We start from the raw sequence: 21463 nt of genomic DNA, 5'->3' as shown, positions 1-21463 counted from the left end.
CAATGAGGTTTGTGTGTCGTGAGGTGCTGCAAGCCAGTGATTCGCTTTCTCTTCCTTGGTGAGCGATTACAGAAATTTTGAGAGCTCAGCAAGGACTTGGACTCAGTCAGAAAGCAAAATAATCTGTCGTGAACACTCTTGAGTTACCAGCAAGGCTGGATACAAATCTGTATTCCCTATTTTTGACTCACTTGTAGGGAGTGGTAGTCAGCGCAGGACAGTGATTATTTCAGCAGTGACCTTTTTGGGATCTGGAATATTTGTTGTCCAACAAAATGTTGAAAAAGCTGTAGTGAGATTGGCCTTTAAAGTTTGGATTGCATGCACAGGACGGTAGTCTTAGCATAGAGTAACAGCGCTGGGCTTGGACTGCCTTTTTCTTGCTTTACCTGAGGGAAGCCTGAGTCAATATGGTAAAGAGATGTGCTGGAGCCCCTGAATGAGTTGGCAGCAGAGCCCTGAACCTGAAGCCAGCAGCTGGTGGTTTGCCAGACCACACTGCAGGGTGATTAGCAGACAGCGTTGCTGTGACTCCGGGGGCGAAGGGAGCCGCGGCAGACTGAGATCCGCATCGCTCTCCTGCTGCATGTGGTACGGGTGTCAGTCGTGCTGTCCTTTCCTCTGCTTGTTTTACACGGGTGTAACTTGTTCTGAGCATCGGGTAAACTCCATTTACCCTGTGTGCACGGAAAGTTGAATTCTTCAGTACTCTCTCTTTTTAGAGGAAGGAAGTTTGTGGATTTCTTTTGGCAAGGAATGCCAAGTAAACTCGAGATGTAAAGCTTCCTATATTACTCATCTTTTCCACACAAAACTTGATGAAACATTGCATGTCTCAGAGACGTTTTCTAATGACCCAACGTATCTGGTTTCATACAGAGCATCTGAAAGAATCTTTTGGGAAGGAGAGCCATGGAATAAACTGCAAATGAAATCACTTTACAGCTCTGTCTTATTTTTATTACCAGGGGAAGAGGAGAGCGATTACTTCTTGGCAAAATAGGCTACATAAGGGAATTCTGTATGAAGATTATAATAACTGCCCTAATGAGTAAGAATCAGTGATGCAAGCAGGAAGGGGAAATGCATTATCACCAGCTGCATTGCTGCCATATGTGTGAGGGGTACTATGGTTTAATGAGCCCAGCGGGACCTGTGGTAAGCTCTCTTAGTAATTTCATCTTGCAGCAGGTGATCTCTCAGTCTATGGGTCCCTGGCTCACGTAAAGAAGGGGGGAAAAAAATCCTGAATTAAAAAAGAACGTGGTGTTGTGTGTTGGGAGCCCTGTACTTGAGATGTGTCTCTGCAGAAGAGAGCTAGCTGGCTTCTCTGTGCAGCAGGCTGTTCAGAGTTGTACACACAGCTTGTACAAACTCTTCCCATTCTGTCTCTTTTCTGCACTTCATTTCCCATGCTGTTCTGGTTCATCTAGATCACCCTCTGTAGAGCGTCGCCTTCATGTAGTCCTGTCTGATGCTTGTCTTGACTTGCATCTTCTTTTAAATACAGGGCTCCACAAGTTTGACATCTGCTAGACCTTGTCTTTGCTGGGGTTAGAGACATGCTATACCTAAGGGGTTACCTTGACGTGTTACACAAAAATAACTCTCAGGTTTGCCTTCTCCTGGACTGTTCAGTGAGGGGACCCTCTTGTGTTCCTGGTTGTTACAGTAAAATGTTTTCCCCAGTGGCAAGCCCCCAGGATGCTGGTGGTTCAGTGACAGACTTGCTAACTCTCTTTACTGTGCACAAGACAGTAAATGAGGAATGAATGGGAAGTGAAAGTTGTGTTGGAGCTAGGTAGCTAGAGGTTTTTGTGGAATGGCCTTTGTCTCTTTTTGGGGCAGTGCTTCTGTTCCTAATGAAAATCTTAACAACTGGCTTATTAGGATCACAGCATCACTTAAGGCAGCCACTGGAAAGTACTTGAGTTCAAATTCAGAACAACTTACCTCTATTCTTATGTCTTCCTTTGTGCTGTACTCCATAAACCCCATGTCTTTGCAAGTGATAACTTGCCCTCTAGATAAAGCAGGAGCTGTATTTTACCATTTTTTTTAAGTATGGGAGGCTGATTTTTTCCTTCCACAAATTTATAGGATTCTTAGGGGATATTTCAGAATAAAAAGAACTGAGGCAGACACGTGCTGCCACCTGAAAGCCTCTTGTCTGTATCCTGACACCATCACTGAAACAACCTCTTATATTGTCTGTGGAGTATCCTCTAATGACAGTAAATCACCATGTTCGGTAACGAGGGCGGGTAGGATTGCAGAAGGTGAGAGGTATGATGGTGACATTCTCTGAAAAGGCTTTTGTCTGCTTCTCCCATCTCCCTTGCTTCCACCATCTCCTCCATGGGACAGCAACATGTGCTCCCAGCTATGACTTGAGGGGACAGACTCTGCAGTCTTCCAGTGAAAGGTTTGGGTTTCACCCAGCCCTTTTGTGCAGGGGATGGGACCTCCCTGTGCTCTACCACCCCTTAGAATATGCTCCTGAAAGTGGTCCTTTCTCCAGTTTACAGGATGGAAAATTATAAGATTAAGTGGTGTCGAAGTCTGGTTTTATGTAGCCCAAATTTTACGCAGCAGTTATGAATGTGTTTTGCTAAATTACTGGATTTTTAGGAACATCCTTATGTAGGACGTTTAATAGAGACATCCTTGTGTAGGATGTGTGTGGTTTCTAATATTAACTGTCCCGCATGGGAAAGGTGGTTATTAGGTGATTTCTAAATGAAGATACAATGCAACACATACTTATTTGTGCACTTGTTTGCCCTCAGGATCTTATAAGTAGTTCTTTCACATCTGACTTTCGTTTTGGAGTCTAGCAAAGTTTGCCTCTTTCCATAAAAAAAACAACCAACGTCCCTTCCACAAAACAAACCAACCAATTAAATATGAAATATTTATTTATTTGTATTTCGTGTGAAATATGAAATGAGCTTTCACTGAGCTAGTTTCTATTTGGCTTTTGTCATTGTTAGAGCTACGTGTTTTTCCATGAGAGTGAAAACAGGGTGGATGTAGTACGAGAGTTTATAGGACAGAGTGGAAAGCTTGTAGATGAAGACACTGCTTTCTAGGGTCAGATATCCCCACCTGGCTCTGTTTCAGACTCTCCTACGATGCATTTCTTGGTCACAATTCACCATGATTTAAGGCTTAATGTTTTTGTTGGATACCTTTATTTTTATGCTCAGGCTCTGTCTTGTTTCCAGCCCCAGTGTTTCCAAGCTCTATTGTGTAAACTTCGCCACCTTGCTCTTGACACACTGCAGTGCCTGGCTCAGAGCCCTGGGCTATAGGTGACGGTGCCCTGCTATTAATAAGAGGAGCCATACTATTGCAGCTGGAGAGAGAGCATCTCATCACAGGACAGATCCAGTGCTCCTGATGGGACCAGCATCTTCTCCACGCTGCTGTCAGGACATGTGTTGCTCCTGACCCGGGCTGTTTGCTGCAGTGATAGAGCTGTTGTGGCTGTTGTGGCCATCCAGGCCTGCTTCCCACAGAACCTACCGGCTGTGGGGGCACAGGGCTTCAGTCTGCATAAAGTCTGCTCTGACAAGTGGGCTGCCATCGCAGACGTGGTTTTGCATATTCTGGGGAAGCTGGTGCTGGTGACTTCTTAAGCTGTTGTGTAGTTGGTCTGAACTTGAAAGTGATGGTCTAGAAGGGGAAAGTGATTTTGCATCTTGTCGTTTATCCCGTGAATCTTGTGCTCTGCCTGCATCTTTTCTGTGCCTTGAACTCCATCCTTGGTATTTTCCCTGAGAGAAAAACTGTTGTTTCTGTTGTTGCAAGACACTGACCTCTTTAAAGGAGAGACTGAAAGCTAATGAAGTTTTTCCTCTGAGGATAATGCACTGTAATTGGTAGTGAAGAAGTATTTAATGCTGGTAGCAGCATCCTTACTTACTCCTTAAATAAAGTGCTGTGATAGATTGATTATGAGGAAGATTCTTGAATAAAATCCAACTCAACGAGAAAGGCTTGTGGGGGCGTGGGGAGGAGGTATTTGCATTCTGCTTTCATGGTGCAGAAGCGTTCGTTTCTAAGAATTAAGGCAAATAAAATCTGCTATCTGTCTGCTAGCTGCTAAGCACAGAGGGAGAGCGGGGAGAGCCTCACTTGCCTCCCATAGCTGTGGGACTTGCCTTGGGGTTGCTCGGCCCTGGCTGGGGGTGGGTGCCCATCCTGGCTACTTGGCACCTCTCAGGGCAGTCACTGCGTGTTTCTGGCCCTCAGCCCTCCCATTCTTCTGACGTAGGGATGATTTGATCGTACTTCTTGTCCCCTAAGCTGTCCAGGTTTATGATACTGAGAGCTCCTTGGGCAAAACCAGCCTGCATAGGTTGCAAGTGATCTCGTTTCAGCTCATAAGCTTGTGTTCCCTTTGGACTCCTTACAGGCAGCGTTCTTTGATCATCTTTCAGTAGCACCTCTGGGTTTCTTCCATTCCCTACCAAGAGCTTTGTGGGTTGCCATGTGCATTTCTCCTTTCCTGGGATGAAGAGGAAGGTGGTTGCATTTGTAGGTGATGGTTCTGGAGAGAAATCTTACTTTCTGTTGCAGCTGTGACACAGGTGGATTTGAGGTCGGTCTAGTCTGCCCTGGCTCTTTCCCAAGCATGAGCTCGGTTGCCGCTGTGCTGGTTCTGTCCTGTCTGCCAGCTGAAGGTACGGTCACTTTGTGGACCCAGTAGGTGCGTATCTGAAGATGAAACACAGCTTGTAAATAACTAGCCCAGGATGTGATGGGAGAACAGCGTGTTGTGAGCTTTCCAGGGGGTGGAAGGAGGGCAGGGAAAGGACATCATTGTGCTTGTAGGTATGGAGCTGGCAAAGAGCTGCCACCAGCTCTCCCTAGTTCTTCACAGTTTTATCTCCACTGTGTGCTTTGTCCTTCTGTACGCTGTGACCTGTGATCCTTCTCTTTGGACCTCTTCATTTTTGCTGTTGCTTATCTCCAAATTACCTTCTCCCTCCCTTTTGGCTTGGTCCGTGGTTTCTCTTCAGTGTTTCTCGTGTTGGCCGCACAGGAGTCAACAAGTGTGCTGGGTGGCCACGTGCGGATGCTGATGGAGCAGCTTCTGGGCCAAACAAAGCAGCGAGTTTTTGACTTCTTGCAGCAGTTTAACTCTGTGTGAGGCTAATTTAGGTGTGTCTCCTTTACCTACATACTAATTTCTCCCAAAGATGTAAGAACATGACACCTATTGAGGTCTACTTGCCTTCTGCCAAATGTGGTCAAAATTGACTAGCGAGCTGAAAATTTAATAGGGTGAGGACTGACAAACAACACTGCCACATAAACTTAATTTCCTTTAGAATCTGGGCCAAAAATATGTGGTGAGGGGGTTTTATTCTGCAATCATGTGCTTTAAAACTGTGTGGAACAATGTGATTAGTAGAAATGGTATTTTCAGGATTATTTGCTTGGTGTATGCAAACACAACAGCTGAATCTTGTTGTGTGCATGTATATTAGCACGTAACCAACTTAAAAGGGCTGAAACAACCCAAGTGTCTGCATGGAGAAATAGCAAAAGAAATGTGTAGAAGTTTTACTTGTGAAGCTGGTAAAGCATTTAGTTATGTTGATGTTAATTTCAAGGTTTTTTAACTCAAATCTTTTGGCTGTCTCTTCTTAACAACAATAACAATAACAACAAAATAACGTATTTTGTTTCTTTTCCTGGTAAGTGGTTTTTTTTTGTTTTCTTGCTGTTTACATAGCCTCCACCTCACTTCTCAGCTCTGGCAACACAGAGTTTGGATGTGTGTGCCTTACTAACAGGATTTTATAAGTTTGTGCTGTTGGAGCTATTTAAGTTCCTTTTAGGAACTGGTAAAATATTGCTGTGACTGAACTTCAAAGTGAAGGATGCCCATAACAATTCAGGATAATTGTTGGGCAGGCATCTTCCTGGAAAATGTTATAGTAAATCTTATGTGTGAGCCTGATCCCTTTTTTGTTAAGAAATGTCTTGTGCTTATTTCCAGTAGAGTTGGGAAGGAAGGCAGAAGCCAGTGTGAGGCAACATGGGTCAAATTAAGAAGATGAACAACACTGATAGAGCAGCGCCTTTTGCATTTGATGGAGCATGCCAAGGTTAAAGGTGTGCCATAAACCTCTGGCCAAGAGGCACATGGAGGCTTTTTTTGGCTCATTTGCATGTGTAGAAGAATAAGGCCAAACTGGTGCCTGTGCGAGAGAAAACACTGTGATAATATTTTCCTGTTAGTTTAACAATAGCAGTGTTACAGCCCATTGTGATCATCTCACCCTAAAAACAAATTCTTGCAGCCTCTTGACTTCCAGTACCAGGGCTGTTTGGGATATCAACTGGTAAATGGTATTTCCACAAAGGCAGAAGTGATGCCTGAAGGTGGCTGCCCACCCTGGGTGCTCTGGCTTGCCATGTGATTAATAAGATCTTGTCAGCAAACTTTATATAACTACGAAAGAGGCTGAATACTGACGAGACTGTTATTTGGTGGTATCCAATTTGTGCTATGGAAAATGTCTTCCAGGAGGTTGAATTCTCTCATAGCTGATTGCACGGACCACGTCACGCTGCTTCCATAACACGGGCTCTGAGGGCATGAGAGCTTCAGTTAAGTTCATAAAATTATCCCCCTTGTTTTACAGTCACTTCTACATCTTCCGTCCACTGATATCTGCATTTTCACAGGTGATAAACTGCATATAACCTGTTGCTTTGGCTTGTAGAATAAAAGCACTACCTGATAGAAACTGCACGGAGTGGCATTCCAATTCAGAGATGGACTCTGATTAATATAAAATTAGTCAGGGATTAGTCATAATTTTTTTCCTCGCATAAATCATGTCTAGTATTCACTTAAAATCTGATAAGTTAGTGATTTGAAAGCTTTTATTTAAACACTCTGCAGTTTGTTCCTATTGCTGATCTTACAAGTACTTCATTAAATGGTCTGTCTGATGTTATTTGTCTCTGACTCAGGAGATTATTTGTAATATTTTATTACACTTCCAGAAAGCATTTCTTTGCTGTGGCAGTTGGATATGTTGTTTGTATCCTCCAATGTTGGTATGTTGATTCAGTGACATTTCTACTTTGTTCAAATGTACTGTTTTGTGGTGGGAAATGTTGTATGAGGTATCAGCTGCTTGAGTCACTGGAATTAATGATGTGGTTAGTTTTGCTCCAGTCCCCTTAGTTTTCACTTTAGGTTTCTGTGTGTGCCAGACCCCCCAGCTTTGGATTGAAACTTTTTTAAGCCCAAGGCTGACACTTTCAGGATGGACAAGTACTGGTTTGGGTTTCAGCTGTGGGTGCAGTAGTATCCAAAACCAGACTGACTTTTTAATGTGGAGGCTCTGTATTTTTTGACTGCCTCAAAAGGTGGGCAGCCTTCTAGAAAACAAAAATAAAGATAAAAGCTAAAGCATCCGTGTTTTATGTGTTTGTCTAGGCTGTCCCATTGTAAATAAGAGATCTATTACGTGGTCTGCAGCAGCTGAAAAATGTATCCAGGGACAGGGTGATTTGAATGTGACAGAAATTGCATGTTGGCAGGTGGTAGCTGGTGTGGATAGGTGATGTAGACGAATGTGGGGAAATTATTCAGTTTGCAGCCCTGATTACTTCCATTCAGGTTCAAAACAGCCTTTGCCCAAAGGCCTTTTACAAAAAATTGTACCATTAACATACCAAAATAAAAAGACATCCATCAATGACTTTTTCCATGGAAAATCATTAGGTGCCTGTATCATTCAAACTATGAGAGTTTCTTCATTGCTTTTCTTCTTGGCTTTAAATTCTCTGCCCACTTTTCCAAGGCAAGATAAGCGGACACAATCAGCCTGCACTGGTGACTTCCTTGGAAATATATATGTTAGTAATTTTCCTTCATAAAATTTTGAGTCAAGTTATATCTAGTAGCTATTGATTCATTCTTTAAAGGAAAAAAATGAAAAGGAAAAATAGTCTATTAATGCAGACTAGAGGCAGAGTACACAGGCATCAAATAGGCTTCTCAAGCAAGAATATTCTCAGTGTAAGGGAAAAATAAAACAGGTGCTCTGTATTGCTCAGGAAGGCTAGGTATTACTACTGGAAAAGCTGAAAGTGAGTGGCTGAGTTCTGCAAAAGTAATTTCTAATATATATGGATCTGAGTGAAGCTGAACGATGAGGTTGTAGAAGCTCCTGTGCATGCCTTGACAAGGAGCCGTGTCTGCGGGAGCCTCTGTGTGTGCTTGTCTGAAGCCACAGCTTGGTCGAGCTCCTGCAAGCACGCTGGGCTGTTGGGAAGAGGCGTCTTGGCTGTGGGTGGAGGGTGATTGGAAGAAGCTGAGCACTCGCTTGTGTGTTGTTGCCAGGAGGGGTGCATGTGGCAGACACGGGGTCTGCAGAGGAGGCTTGATGGCAGAGGAAGTTTCTTGCCACCTCGTCTCCTGGCAGCCCGCCTGTGGAAAGGGGTGGCTGTCAGAAGAGATCTGAGCGATGCTACCTTGAGAAAGCAGAGGCTACTGCAACCCAGCTCTGAAGGGACGAGAGGTCAGGATGTGTGTGGAGCTGCTGGAGAAGCACCGACTGTTGTCAGAAGGTTCCTGGAGAGGCAACCATGCCTGCTTCCAGCTGCCAGTGCTACAGGCAGCATCTGCTTCCATTACAGGTCAGGGCAGCTTGTCTGAACCTTCACCGTGGATTTCAAGAAACACTCATAGAATCAAAGAATCATAGAATGTCCTGAGTTGGAAGGGACCCACAAGGATCATCGAGTCCAACTCCTGTCCCTGCACAGGACAACCCCACAGTTCACACCATGTGTCTGAGGGCCTTGTCCAGTCTCCTCTTGAACACTGTCAGGCTTGGGGCCGTGACACCTCCCTGGGGAGCCTATTCCAGTGCTCCAACACCCTCTGGGGGAAGAACCTTTTCCTAATGTCCAACCTAAACCTCTCCTGGCACATCTTCCTGCCATACCCTGGGTTCTGTCACTGGTCACCAGAGAGAAGAGATCGACACCTGTCCCTCCTCCTCCCCTTGTGAGGAAGCTGTAGCTGCCATGAGGTCTCCCCTCAGTCTTCTCTTCTCCAGGCTGAACAAACCAAGTGGCTTTAGCTGCTCCTCATACGGTTTCCCCTCCAAACCCTTCACCAACCTCCTCTGGACACTCTCAAGTAGCTTTATGTCTTTTTTATTCTGTGGCGCTCAGAACTGCACCCAGTGCTCCAGGTGAGGCCGCACCAGTGCAGAGCGGAGTGGGACAATCACCTCCCTGCCCGGCTGGCAATGCTATGCTGGATGCACCCAGGACACGGGTGGCCCTCTTGGCTGCCAGGGCACACTCCCTGTATGGGAAACTGTGGCCACCTTTTGTGCTGTCCCCTGCGGCAGGCTGAGCTTTGCTGTCCAGCTGATGCTGTCCTCCTGCAGCTGCAGCCCTTCTGCCCAGGTCCCTCCTTCCCATGTGATTTCTTGGTGCTGCAAGTCCCAAGTCCATTGCCCAGATGACTGGCCCACCAGTCTGACCATGCCCTCAGTGTATAAATGGTCCAATTACAAAACCTGGTAATGGAGCAGGGCTGGGCCTTGTGTTTGATTCAGGTGTTTGTGTGTACAGGAAGCCTTTGTGTCGCTCAGGAAGTGCTTCAGGGTTGGATGGGGTGGTGGAAGATGCTTCTTTGAGACCTGCTGCCTGTGGAATGTATCACCCCATTTTCCCTTAAAAACGTAAGAAGAATGTTGTTGTAGCTTTTTAATTGAAACAGACACGCAGACATGAAGTAAGAGTGTAGGAAGGAGGAGTTTTTGTTTCAGTTGAATTGAGCTGTGACTACTTGAGTCCCATGTTACAGAGTCATTTTTTAGGTTTTAGTAGAAAGGAGGGGTTCTTTCAGATCTTGTAGCTCAAATAACTTCTTTTTTTGATGAGAAGTTATTAGGCAAAGCAGATCTTTATGTAGTGGAGAACAGACATAAACTAGATGATGTGCTTGTAGTCTCTTGCATTTTTCCAAAAATGTTCCTGAAACAAAGCTTCTGATAGGTACAAAGCAAACAAATAGTCCTGCAAGCTTTCCTGTTAACCATGCCCCTAAACACAGTGCAACATGTGAATTTTTCAGATCTTTAGGCACAGGGTTGTGACCTGCTTAAATTCATGCAGCATGTAATTGATTGAAATTGTGCTTCTTGAATTTGAAAAAGGAATGGGTGGCTATCGTAGAAAACCTTCGACTGGCAAGGTAAAATGTTATTGCTGAACGTGCAAGATTATAGGATTAGGATTTCTGTTTTCTTCTTGCTTAAGAGACTATAGTATGAAAAGGACAGAAATGTCATGCACCTCTCTTTTCCTTTGTCTTTATGTTCGTTTTGCAGTACTTTTTTTCCTAGGGATACTGGAAAGGTTCCTTCAGCACATCTATATTTTGTGATGTTCTCTGTAGGAAAGCGAAAACCCAATTAACTTTCATCTCACCTGGTTTACCTAATCCTTTGCTTCTTAAATGATCATTCCTTCAAATTGGCTTCTGATTATGAGTGTGTTTTTCTGGGAGGTTGTTTTTTTTGATACTGAAATTGAACTTATATTGAGCTTGGTGGAGATCTTAACTCTTGGTATTGAGGCTGGAGAACTCCCACCCCCCAAACGCCTGACTGCTTGTGTGTCCTCCGATCGTGGCTTCGTGGCACATTTATCGTGTGTGACATGAGAGCAGCTATTCCTTCAGTTGCCATTCTTGGATGATAATTTACCCTTTCAGCTAAACCAGAAAAACTCCACCCTTTCCCAGAAGTCCAACAAGTCCCAGTTTTCACACAGTGTCCTTGAGCTTCAGGCTTCCCCTGGCGGGGGCTACCATCCTTCTTGGCATCCTGATGCAGGTTGCAGGGTGAATGCCCTTAGATCTCTGCATCCCGTACCCCATCCAGCCAGGAGAAATACTGGGGTGAATATCACAGCTAGCACTATAGGAATTCCTTTTGAAAACAGTCTTCAGAGGTGAGGGTGTGCAAGAGAGGTGTCTTTAGTTGTAGGATTAGAGGGAGTCTGAGATTTCTGGGGAAGTTCATTAGTAAAACCTAAATCGAGTTTGAGGAAGGAAGGAAGTGGGGGGGGGAAGGACGGTGAGAAATGTAGACCCTAGCAGCCTTTGAAACAGACTGAATCCTTGTGGTGACAGCTCACAGGGTAGGGTCTAAGACAGTTCATTCACTTTTGAGAAATGCAAGCAAGCGTTCCCTTCCTCATTAGATGGCGAGTGGCCGTACAGCTTGCCCGAGGTGTGGGCTGTGGATGTGTTAACGCTGACTCTGCTGAGAAGGAAATGACTAAACTTTCAGTCAAACCACAGTAACAAAGAACATCTTTGATTTACCGAAATAGTCGTGGTAGGGAGGCTCAGGAGCAGCTGTGGTGCTGCTGGCGCCCCACGTCGGGAAGAGCAAATCCGCCCTCATGGGGAGCGTGACTCTCCCATCCTTGAACACTGCACTGATGGAGGAAGACAGACCTGGCAAGACAAGGAAGGGGCTTAGTTCTGAAATGCTACTGGGACTTTCCCATTGGGGTATCAAGAGGGGCAGAGCAGCTGTGACAGCAAGCAGACGGCCGGCCCCCAGCAGCAAGGCACAGTGTCAAAATCCCACCATATTCTACATCTCCTTCCTGTCTGCCCAACTGCTGCGTGTGTGCCCGGGCAGCGGGAATCCCAAAGATCCTGTCAATTTGTTAACCTCTCCTGGCTCAGCTGGAGTCAAGTATTTGGAATGAAGGGGAGAAGCTCTGTCTAATTATAGGCTTTCCATTTCAGCCCTTGGTATAACTTTAAACAGACTTAAAATAACACTGTTAACTAACTTTTTTTCCCTAGCCGTGTAGCTTCATAAATGACATTCTGCAATACCCTTTATAGAAACCTCAAATGTTTTTTTTTTTCCCCCGCCTTCCACATTTTCTCTTTTTCCGTCTGACAGATGTTTTTTTCCTGTGTTGCACAGAGCTCAGTACATAATTATTCTGCTGCAATAGCCTGAAGCCCCAGTCCTGTGGCAGAGTCTGCTTGTACAGACTCATATGTCCCGGTTGTTTGTGTTCTATGTAGTATTTTTTTCCTGGTGTGTTTGTTCAATCTAGTCTAAAAAACTACTCTGACAGGCAATGAACACCCAATTGTTTATATGCCCTCAGACCATCTATTATAGCAGTTTAGTATCTAGACCTGAAAATGCTTTTTTGTGTGTGTGTATGTGTGCTCATCTCCTAGTCATGTGCTGACTGAGTTCTCTAGGTTCTGGTTTATACCTTCTGGATATTTGCAGTTGGTCTCTGTTGCTGCAAGTCAAAAACTGGTTAGTCTGTGTCTCTTTAGCCCAACGTTGTTTTTTGAGCTGTTTCTTTGTGTTCTGATCATGTTGCTTGCTTGTCCTAAACTTCTGTCAATTTGACAAGATCTGTTCTTGGCCTGATTTTTGTTTGGAGAGCAGCATCTCAGCACGCTGGCAGTGTCCCAGGTGAAGGTATGCTGGAGCGTTCCTGGTTGTTTCAGTCCTTCTACCAGCCATATTTCACGGAGCACCCATATGAGTTGCTGATTCTTAAGTCTCTTCTAATGGGAGCTCATGTAATTGTCTAGGTTTGGAAGGTGTTTTGTTTTGGTTTGGAGTTTTATTCCCTAAACTTCCCTTCTGCATTTTGAATTCGAAGTTTACCCAGAACCTTCTCCCAGAACAATTTTCTCAAGCTTCCCCCACCAAATAGCTCAACAATCTGTAGATAGAGGTACCTGTGACTAAAACTTTCTGTCAGACCACAGTAACAGAGAACATCTTTGATTTATCCAAATAGTCATAGTAAAGAGACTCAGGAATAGCTGTTGGGAGTGAGTCGTAGGGTTGGTTCAGTACCATGGGCTGCTCTGGCTTCACTTCACACTCTGATCTCCAGATGTTCAGCACTGTGGGGTCCTTGGTTGGTGTTTTTGGAGGTCTCAATAGTGAGAAGGAAGCCTTGCAAGGCATCATTCACCTTCTTTGTTTTGCGTCATACAAGTGTGATCAGCTGGGGAGGTGGAGGGCAGGCACAGACCAACTGTGTAATGTAGAAATATTGAGAGATAATGTTGCTGGGAATTACTTGGAATAAACAAACTCATTTCCCCTTTGTACATCAGTTGTCATCCTTTTATCTCTTGGTATTGGCTTTTTTTTAAAATGCTGTTATATACGTCATCCACTGTGCTTCCTGTATCCTGTGTCACTTGATAATAAACTTTTATAAGGTACCACTGTTAAGTCGCCTCAGAGTTTATAGTGATTAATTAAATTCTTTATTTCTCCCTTTTCAGTGTCAGAAGTTTATATGGATCAGTGATAGTTGCTCAAGAGTGACAGTGGAGATCAGCATTAAGTCTGCTCCTCTGGGTGAGTAATCCAACCCACCCCATCGCTGATGTCTAACATTTACATATCTGCTGGGTTTTTTTGCTCAAAACCATACACAACAGCTCCTGTAGGCTTTTATTTCAAATGTCATTAAAATAATGCTGTATATGGTGTCCAGCAGCACTTGTAGAAGAATGTCATGCTGCTTCTGCTTGTATAGACATCTGTTTGTTTGGTATCTTTTAAAGGACAGCCATCACTTAACACAGTCTGAACTGCTTTTTAGGTCCAGGGAGGCTTTCCACATTTTAAAAACAGTGGCTCTGGAGTTAACGTATGGACTGTGGCAGAGTAATGAAGCATATCTTGATTATCCAAGAAATTAAACTCAAGTGGCCGCTGGAGCTGCCCTGTGGCTTGTGATGGGCTCCAGCACGAGGCCCACCAGACTTGCCATGCCTGCGTGATGCAGCTGCGCTGGGCACGTGCAGTCAATCTGACTCTGCAGGTCTTTGGCAACATGCAGGGAAACTGTCAAGAGCTTTCAGATTACTGGGGCAGGTTTATGTGGAAGTGCATTCAGCAAAATGGACTATCTGTTGCATTAGCCCTTGGAAATGGCCCGGTTTAGTTGACTTCAAGGAGCGGCATTTTGCATTCAGTCTAAGACTGATTTGATGCAAGTAGCCTAGTGCATGTCAGAGCTGGCAATCTGGTCTTGGGAATGGCTATTCCCCATCTATTTTGTTTTGGATATTACAGTCTGATCTGGCATGATTTAGCATCCTAAATTCCAATTGGCTCTTCATGTGGAGAGCTGGGTCAAGTTGCTTCAGCCATGCACCCTGCAGCTGGGATGTTCTAACCCCGTAACACCACCACTGAGGTCCCAGCTGTGTGCTGGGTCTCTGCCTCATGTGGTTGCTCTGTTTCATACTCTGTACAAATGCTTGCCAAGACCTGCTTCTACTAGTGTGCTTCATCCTTTGTCTTGGCTTGCTGCCCTCCAACTGCTCTCATCTCTGAACCCCTCATTTTTGTCTTATCCCTGGGTGAGGAGTGTGGTATTTGCTTATACCGTACTCTCTGAGGCGGTGTGTGTTAGCTCACTGGAGAAGCAAGCATAACTCCCTGTGATGCCTTCATAAGGCTCTGGTGACTTACTTCTTCACCTGTACAGGGCCCCTGAAAGTCTACCTGCATCAGCTGTCAGCTTCTGTCCCACAGCTATACTGGGCTGCTTCTTGACTTCTTTGCTGCTTCATAAGGCTGTCTTCCCACTCCAGCTGGAATTTGTTGCCTTTTGTCTATGCTTTCTGTGGGATGGATTCCTTTCCTGTTCCACTGCACACTCTGATGTTCCCTGCGCTATCCTGGGGCCAGATGAGATGGTCAGTGGTGGCTGCTGTTCCTCATGAGGTTAAAAGCCTGTGACCCAAGGAAGTGCACAAGTTTTCTAGCAGAGATGTTGGGCTTTGGAGAGGGCAGCAAACACCTCCTCTGCTGCTGAGGACCAGTGCTATGGCACCACTGAGGGCTTGGGGCTTTGGTCATTGCTGCTCCCTAGTGCTGCCCTGCATCCCTAGCTGTGCTGCAGGCCTGCAGTAATGCGAGGACTGATGTCTCATTTGAAATGTTATTTCCCTTCTCTTCCTCCCTTTCTCTCTCTATAGCCTTTGGAACATCTCTTCTTGGATCTCTGAACCTTCCCACACTAAATCACTGTGTGTGAGCTTTCTCTGGGATTCACAGGCTGCTTGGGGTCTTGTACTGGACCTGGAAAGAAGTGGGTATTGTTCCATGTTTGTCAGGAACCCTAAACTCCTGTACCAAATGCTTTTATTCTCTGTGTTTTTAATCAAGAGGTCTGCTAGCTCCAGGAGCAGTTATCACCTATTATCTCCTATCCTGGTCACATTTCTTCAGTTTTATTGCTGCTCATCAAGGTTGCTGGGATCACATTCCAGCTGGCCCTGCACTCCAGCTGGATTTGAGTTGGTCATGGCTGTAAAACCATTCTTAAAAGTTGGATGTTGGCTGGCAGCCACGTTCTGCTGGATGCGTGTTTGGAGATTTTCATTCTGCTGGCATCACTGTGCAAATGTCTTGCCTGTGCTGGAAGTCTCTACCTCTTCAGTCTCCAGATGCTGTGCTGGTTTCCCCTCCCCACGAGCAGCAGAAGTTTTGGGACCTAAATCTGCTTTGTTTCCTCTGTCACTTGTGCTGTTGCTCCTGGGAAGGGGTGTGTGTCCGTGTCCATCCAAGGCTGTAGCAGCAGGTGCTCAGTCCTCCTTTCCGCGTTCCCATAGCTCCAGTACTGTTGGGTTTCTGGTATTTGGAGGCATGCTGTTCGACTCGGATCTGCTGCCCCTAGCAATCAGCTGGAAAGCTGGATCTGACTTCTCTGGCTGCTGCTTGCTTTCACCCTTAAACAAATAAATAAAAGCCTCTTCCAACAAGATGGCAAGAAATTCCTGTGCCTGACTCAGCGCTGACAGGAGCAGGGGGCTGTTGTTCCCTCTCCAGCAAGCACCGTGTTGAACATGGTGCAGGCAGTCCAACCGTGGCCCACAGCAAGGCAGCGTGTATAAATAATCCTGACAAGCTAAATAAGGCTTTTAAAGTAAACCTTAGCAGAGAGAGCGGCTTTAGTGTGGTGCCGTGAAGACGCAGAAACCCAGCTGTGTCTCTGTAGCCAGATTCAGTCATGTTTCCTGCGGCCGCTGATCTTTCCTAGCAAAATCCCCACAGGTTTTCAGGTACGTTTTCACCTTGCTCCACTGGTTCCTGGGACTGCTTTGAGTTTAGTCTGCGCTCAGTGGCGGCAGATTGTCTGGGTGCCCAAAGCTGAGATGGAGCGTGCACATGCAGCACTGAAATAGCACATGTCCAGTCCACCCTCTTACAGTGCCTATGTGCAAAGGGCAAAAATTAGTATTTGTTCGTTTGTTTTTCCCGATGTCACATTGAATATGGGAGGGAAAGAAGTACAAGGCTACTTCTGTGTGCGCCTCATTATTGTGTTTATTAGCAGTTGATGACTTGTCCTGCAGGATCTAGCCCGCAAACAGCTTCACTTGGGCTTTTAATAGTTGTGCTAAACTGGAATGTTCTCAAAATAGTAATAATTTGAATCATTTCCCCAGAGCCTGTGGCTGCTCTGCATGTTTACAGGAGGCGTAACACTGCCTGCAGTTGGGGTGTGGGGGTCACCCCCAGCCCTGTTCCTGCCTGGCTGCTGGAGCAGCAGGGCTGTGGTGTGTGTGTGGGGCAGGCGTGGGGCAGAGGTCCGTGGGGGACAGGCCATGGGAGTGGGGCAGGTGTGGGGCACAGCACAAGGGTCCAGCACAAGGTGAAATTCCTCAATTGTAGGAAATGCGGCACCTCGCCCAGACATCCCCCTGCCATGAGCCAGTGTGTTTTCAGAGCAGTATCAGGGTATTAAATGACACGAGGATGCTGATCAAAGGCCAGTTTTGAGCTGACTTGCTGCTGAGTTTGGTAAGAGATAAAGCCCAGAGATCTCCTTATTGGAGTTAACATTTATCTTGTGTGAGCGATACCTTCTGCCCCATGTAAGGCCATGAGCTGAGCAATGATCCTTGGATTGGAAGGGATGGGGAAGGAGAGCGCTGCCTCGGCAGGCGGTGGTAGGGATGGAAGGAGGCAGAATTTTTCTGGTTGTTTTTTCCTGCCTTTCTTCTGAGAGGCAATATTGCTGCTTGCAGAAGGCAGTATGTTTTTACGCTTTTGCGTTTTGGTTTGAGTAATATTAATGTAACTTAATGTTATGCTCACCCATGGTACTGATCATGGCTCTCTAATATAAATAAATCTCTGCAGAGACAGAGGGAATTGCATTTATTTGTAATAGTTAGCATACTGCCGTTTATCTAGCATGTGACCTCTCTGTTGCACACAGCATTTCCCTGCCTCCCTCCCATCCGGTCCTTTTTATTTAATTGACTTTCCCAGTCCTGACAGTTGCTTTATATTCAGAAAACATACGTTAATCCCCCACAAAGCTTTCAAATCTAATTTCATTTCTTCCCTTACTTCTTTGAGAATTTTTTTGCTCTCTTCCAGACTGAGAATGCAAATATTCTCTGTTCATTTAGGCAAGCTTATTTTTGTCTGCAGAAACCTGGGCAAATGATATGTTTCTTTTCTTGTATTTATCACCCTCTGAGGTTTGTGTATTGGGAATAATCTTTGTGAGCTGGAAGAAGATTGTCCAATCTGTTTTAAGATGCCCCAATTTCTGAGTATTGCATCTCATTAGGAACACAGTTGGCTGTTTGCATGGCTTTTTTCTTGTCCTATATAGCTTAGGGGAGAAAATATATCATTTCATCATCTAGTAATAATGCTTGGCACTTTGCGTCTTCAAAGAACTCTGTGGCTATGAACGGAATAATTTCTATAACATTGTGTGGTAGTTTCTAATTATTATTTGCCCCGTTTTACAGATGGGGAAAGTTAATAAGAAGTCAAGTGGCCTTGGGCCATGAGAGAAGAAACAAAATCAACTTGAGGTCCTGTCTCCCTGACTTGTACTAGAACAGCACCACACCTCTTATTTAAACTAAAGAGGGAAAAAAAAGAAGGAAAATATTCCTGTCAACAACAAAAAGAAAGGGAGAGCTATTTATCTTTACTAATCTTGCCTAACCTTGTTGACTATTTAGTTAAGTCCATTAGTTGGTGGTGTTTGGTGTTTGTTTTAAATATGTTGTGTAACTTACTGATGCGGTTGTCACTTCTCAGTGTGTGGTTGGGGGTATGAGAAGAATTGTCTGGAGTTTATAAAGCTGAAGCCGCGTGTGGATTGGGCTGGGGTTGTTGGGAAGGGGAGGGTGTTGCTCAGCTCTGCTGCCTGGGGGATGTTGCTGCTCCTTCCCTCCTCTTCCCCCTGGAACCAGAAGCACTGGAAACCTTTTCTGTAATACTTAGAATTGGCGTGTCCCCCGTCTTGTTTTCCAGCTGAGACTGAAATGGGAAGAGTGAGGCATCCTAAATAAGGACTGAGTTAAGACGCAACATATATAGAAACAAATCCTCCTTGACTCACCCACCACATGCCACGCTAGGGTTGTTTTTTTTTTCTTAGTGGGCTCTAGTGGAAGTTGTTGGCTCAGAGTGGTGTCTGGGATTATTTCATTTGCAGAAATAATTTTGTACAACTGCACTACGCTATAGGACTTCGTGTGGATTTACAGCTGCTTAATTAACTGACAAGACCCCCAAATGTGTTGCATGCCATATAGAAAAGGTGAGTGTCATGAGTAGTGAACTGTGGAATTACAAGCTCTGTTACAGAGGAAGTCACGGTAACTGTGTTGTTGTCTACTTGTTCAAAGTTAGCTAAAACTTATTTTTTCGGGAATTTTTGCCTTTTACAAAGGTGCTTTGGCGCACCAGGCAGTGTTAGAACAGATTAGTCATTTTAGGGGGACAGATAATCTGCTTGGTGAAAAGTGGCTTGGTGCAGAGGAGCATGGAAATCACATATAGAGTTTCTTCATCTTTCTTTTGAAAATCCTGTGGCTTCTTCTCCACAGATTCTCAGAGGTTCCCTGGGTACCTTCTGGCTGTTTTCAGATGCTGTGTTTGATAAACTTTCTGGCAAAAGTTTTGCATGACTTAACTTTATTCTGTGCATATTCTGCTAGTGAAGGCGGTGGAGAGAGCAGCTGTCTCCAGCCATGCACTCTGTCTGGGGGTGCAAAACTTCGCTGAGCCTTTTTTAAGGGCTCAAGATTTAACTCCAAGATTACATTTAGCTTTCCGTTTCTGATGAACGGGACAGATATTCTGATGCTTTAGATGAGACCTTCAACAATGGACAGCCAGCACCAAAGTATCATGTCCAGTTTCTCTCGTCTTTTCCTTTGAATCTTACGTAGCTGGTACCTCGTTTGTTCTTGCTCCCTTCCAACATTGAGCAGAGTGGTCCTGAGCCACAGCGTGCTCACAGGGCTCCGGTGTACACAGTTTTTCTCATGATACATGAACTGCTGATTATTCATCAGCTGACTTTTTGAAGGGCTGAATGTGGCTTTTCACAAATCTGGATGTTTTTCCCTTTCTGGGCTTGGAAAGCCCTCAGGGCTGGGTTGGGACCTGGGTTTCTCAGCAGTAAGAGCAGAGTAGCTGGTATGCAGGCTTTCACGCTTTACTTGCAGCACTTGTGGTGAGGTCTTTGTGTCCCTCCTTTGTCATCTGACAACTTCTCTCCTTAGACTTTGATTTCAGCTGCTTGGAAGAAACGTCAGCAGCTCAGGCATGTGGGGAGCTGCATGTTTGCCTCAGGCTGTTTTGTTGTATTTAGTTTTTAAAATGTTGTGTTTTGTAATTTTTTTTGAGGTGTTGCATCCAGAAATGGTGAGTGCTTCCAAGAATGTGTTTGGGGCAAATTGCTCATATCGTGCTGATTCCTGACAAAGGAAATATTTTGAGATATTTTAGTATCTCTGTGTGTTACTTAAGCATTTGAAATTAAGAGAGGGAGGGAGCTACCTGACTATCTGGATGCTTCTTCCTTCTCCTTTCTGCCCCCCCCAATGCAAATTCACCAAAACTCGGGTAACTTCTTATCTGTGAGAAGAACTGCGTGTCCTTCTGCTCACCAGAGTTGGATCCTGTGCCTGGCCCCGCCTGGCAGCTGCTTCTTGGAGCACCATCGCCGTGAGGTCTAACACAGCAGTGGTGGGACTGAAGTGACTTCTCCTGCCATCGCCTGTTTGTGGTTGTGCCAAGCTCAAGTACTGAGGGCAGCGTTGTTTGGGTTGTCTTGGATGGGAGCATCAAGCCACTGTCAGAAAGCACTGGGAACTTGAATGGAAAGCCAGCTGTGGTCATATTTTCAGCTCTCCTTACAACAAATTGGCCGGTTCTCTGTTTCTCCTGGTTTTGAAAGGCTGAGTTGATGCTGACCAGGTTCAACCAGTGATAACTGAGGAGACTGACTGTGTTCTCTGTTGTGGTTGAAACTACAAGCTGGCTCTTTGAATTTAACAAGGCAGTACCTTCCAGGTTGGGTTTATCTGGAAAATACCAAGGAGTAGGTGGCCAAGTGTGACAGACAAGGGCTGCTCTGAGCAGCGAGACCGCTCCAGGAACCTTCTGGGAGCAAGGACTGGGGATGGAGCGATGTTCACCACGGACAATGGTGGTGGTGAGAGCATTACTGATGCTGGTTACAACTAGAGATGGGCTGAAGCAGGAGCTGTGTGTCAAATCTCCCTGAGCCTTTCCATTTTTCTAAAGGAAGCTCAGATCTATGCAGCATAAAATCGATGTTTGTCTTGGCCTGCTTATCTGCTGGCCAGCACATACACTCACTCCCAGATATTCTCTTATCTCAAAACCAGAGATGTACCTGAAATCATCCTTTCAGGATTTGAAGCTTTTTTCTTAAGGCCGTCTGTCTGCAACTGTTTTCAAGGACACATCACACTTTGAAATCATGGTATTAAAATAATTGCCTTTGAAATTAAGGGAGGGTCATGTACCCTACATCAGAAATTCCTCTTAGTGCTTATTAATCTGGTATATAAATGTCATGGCTTACATCCACAGGGTGTTTATATTGAATTTTTAGCTGTATCTGTATCTCTTACTCTTCAGAATAAATGCCATATAATCTGGTTATGAGCAATATTCTTAATTTAGATACCAAAAATAGGACATAGACAAGTCAGAGTTACTGTAAGAATGTAGGAGAGGAAATAGCCCTGCCTCATGAGGGGAGATCAAATTCAATTGAATAACCTAGTGTTTCTTGTAATGGTAAGGCCAGAGAATTCAGTATGTTTCATTAGGATTGCACAAAAGTTGTCATATTTTTTCCTTATATATGTGTATATATATACATATATATATATATATATATATATATTTTCCCTGAAGGCCTGATTCTCCTCTGCTGTACCTATACTGAGGTGTGTAATGAGGAGGTAGGTTGGGAAACACCCTTTCTGCTTTTTCCTCCCTCCTGAGCAGATCAGCACACACAGATTCCAGGTACATAAAGCAGAAGGGACTTAGGCTTATGCCCCCCACACCGGTTT

The 21463-nt window shown here is 44.9% G+C and overlaps 1 protein-coding gene across 1 annotated transcript in view; it reads left to right on the top strand.

Annotated features, from left to right (window-relative positions):
• PPFIBP1 (PPFIA binding protein 1) overlaps positions 1-21463 on the top strand; it is a 115983-nt gene that overhangs the window by 20428 nt on the left and 74092 nt on the right. Inside the window, exon 2 of the mRNA XM_080358587.1 lies at positions 13355-13430. The gene's annotated coding sequence lies outside the window, so the exon portion shown is untranslated. The remainder of the gene's footprint in view (positions 1-13354; positions 13431-21463) is intronic.

The sequence above is a fragment of the Nesoenas mayeri genome (assembly GCF_963082525.1).
Source record: "Nesoenas mayeri genome assembly, chromosome: 1".
NCBI lineage: Eukaryota > Metazoa > Chordata > Aves > Columbiformes > Columbidae > Nesoenas > Nesoenas mayeri.
This window is presented reverse-complemented; position numbering and strand designations above follow the sequence as displayed.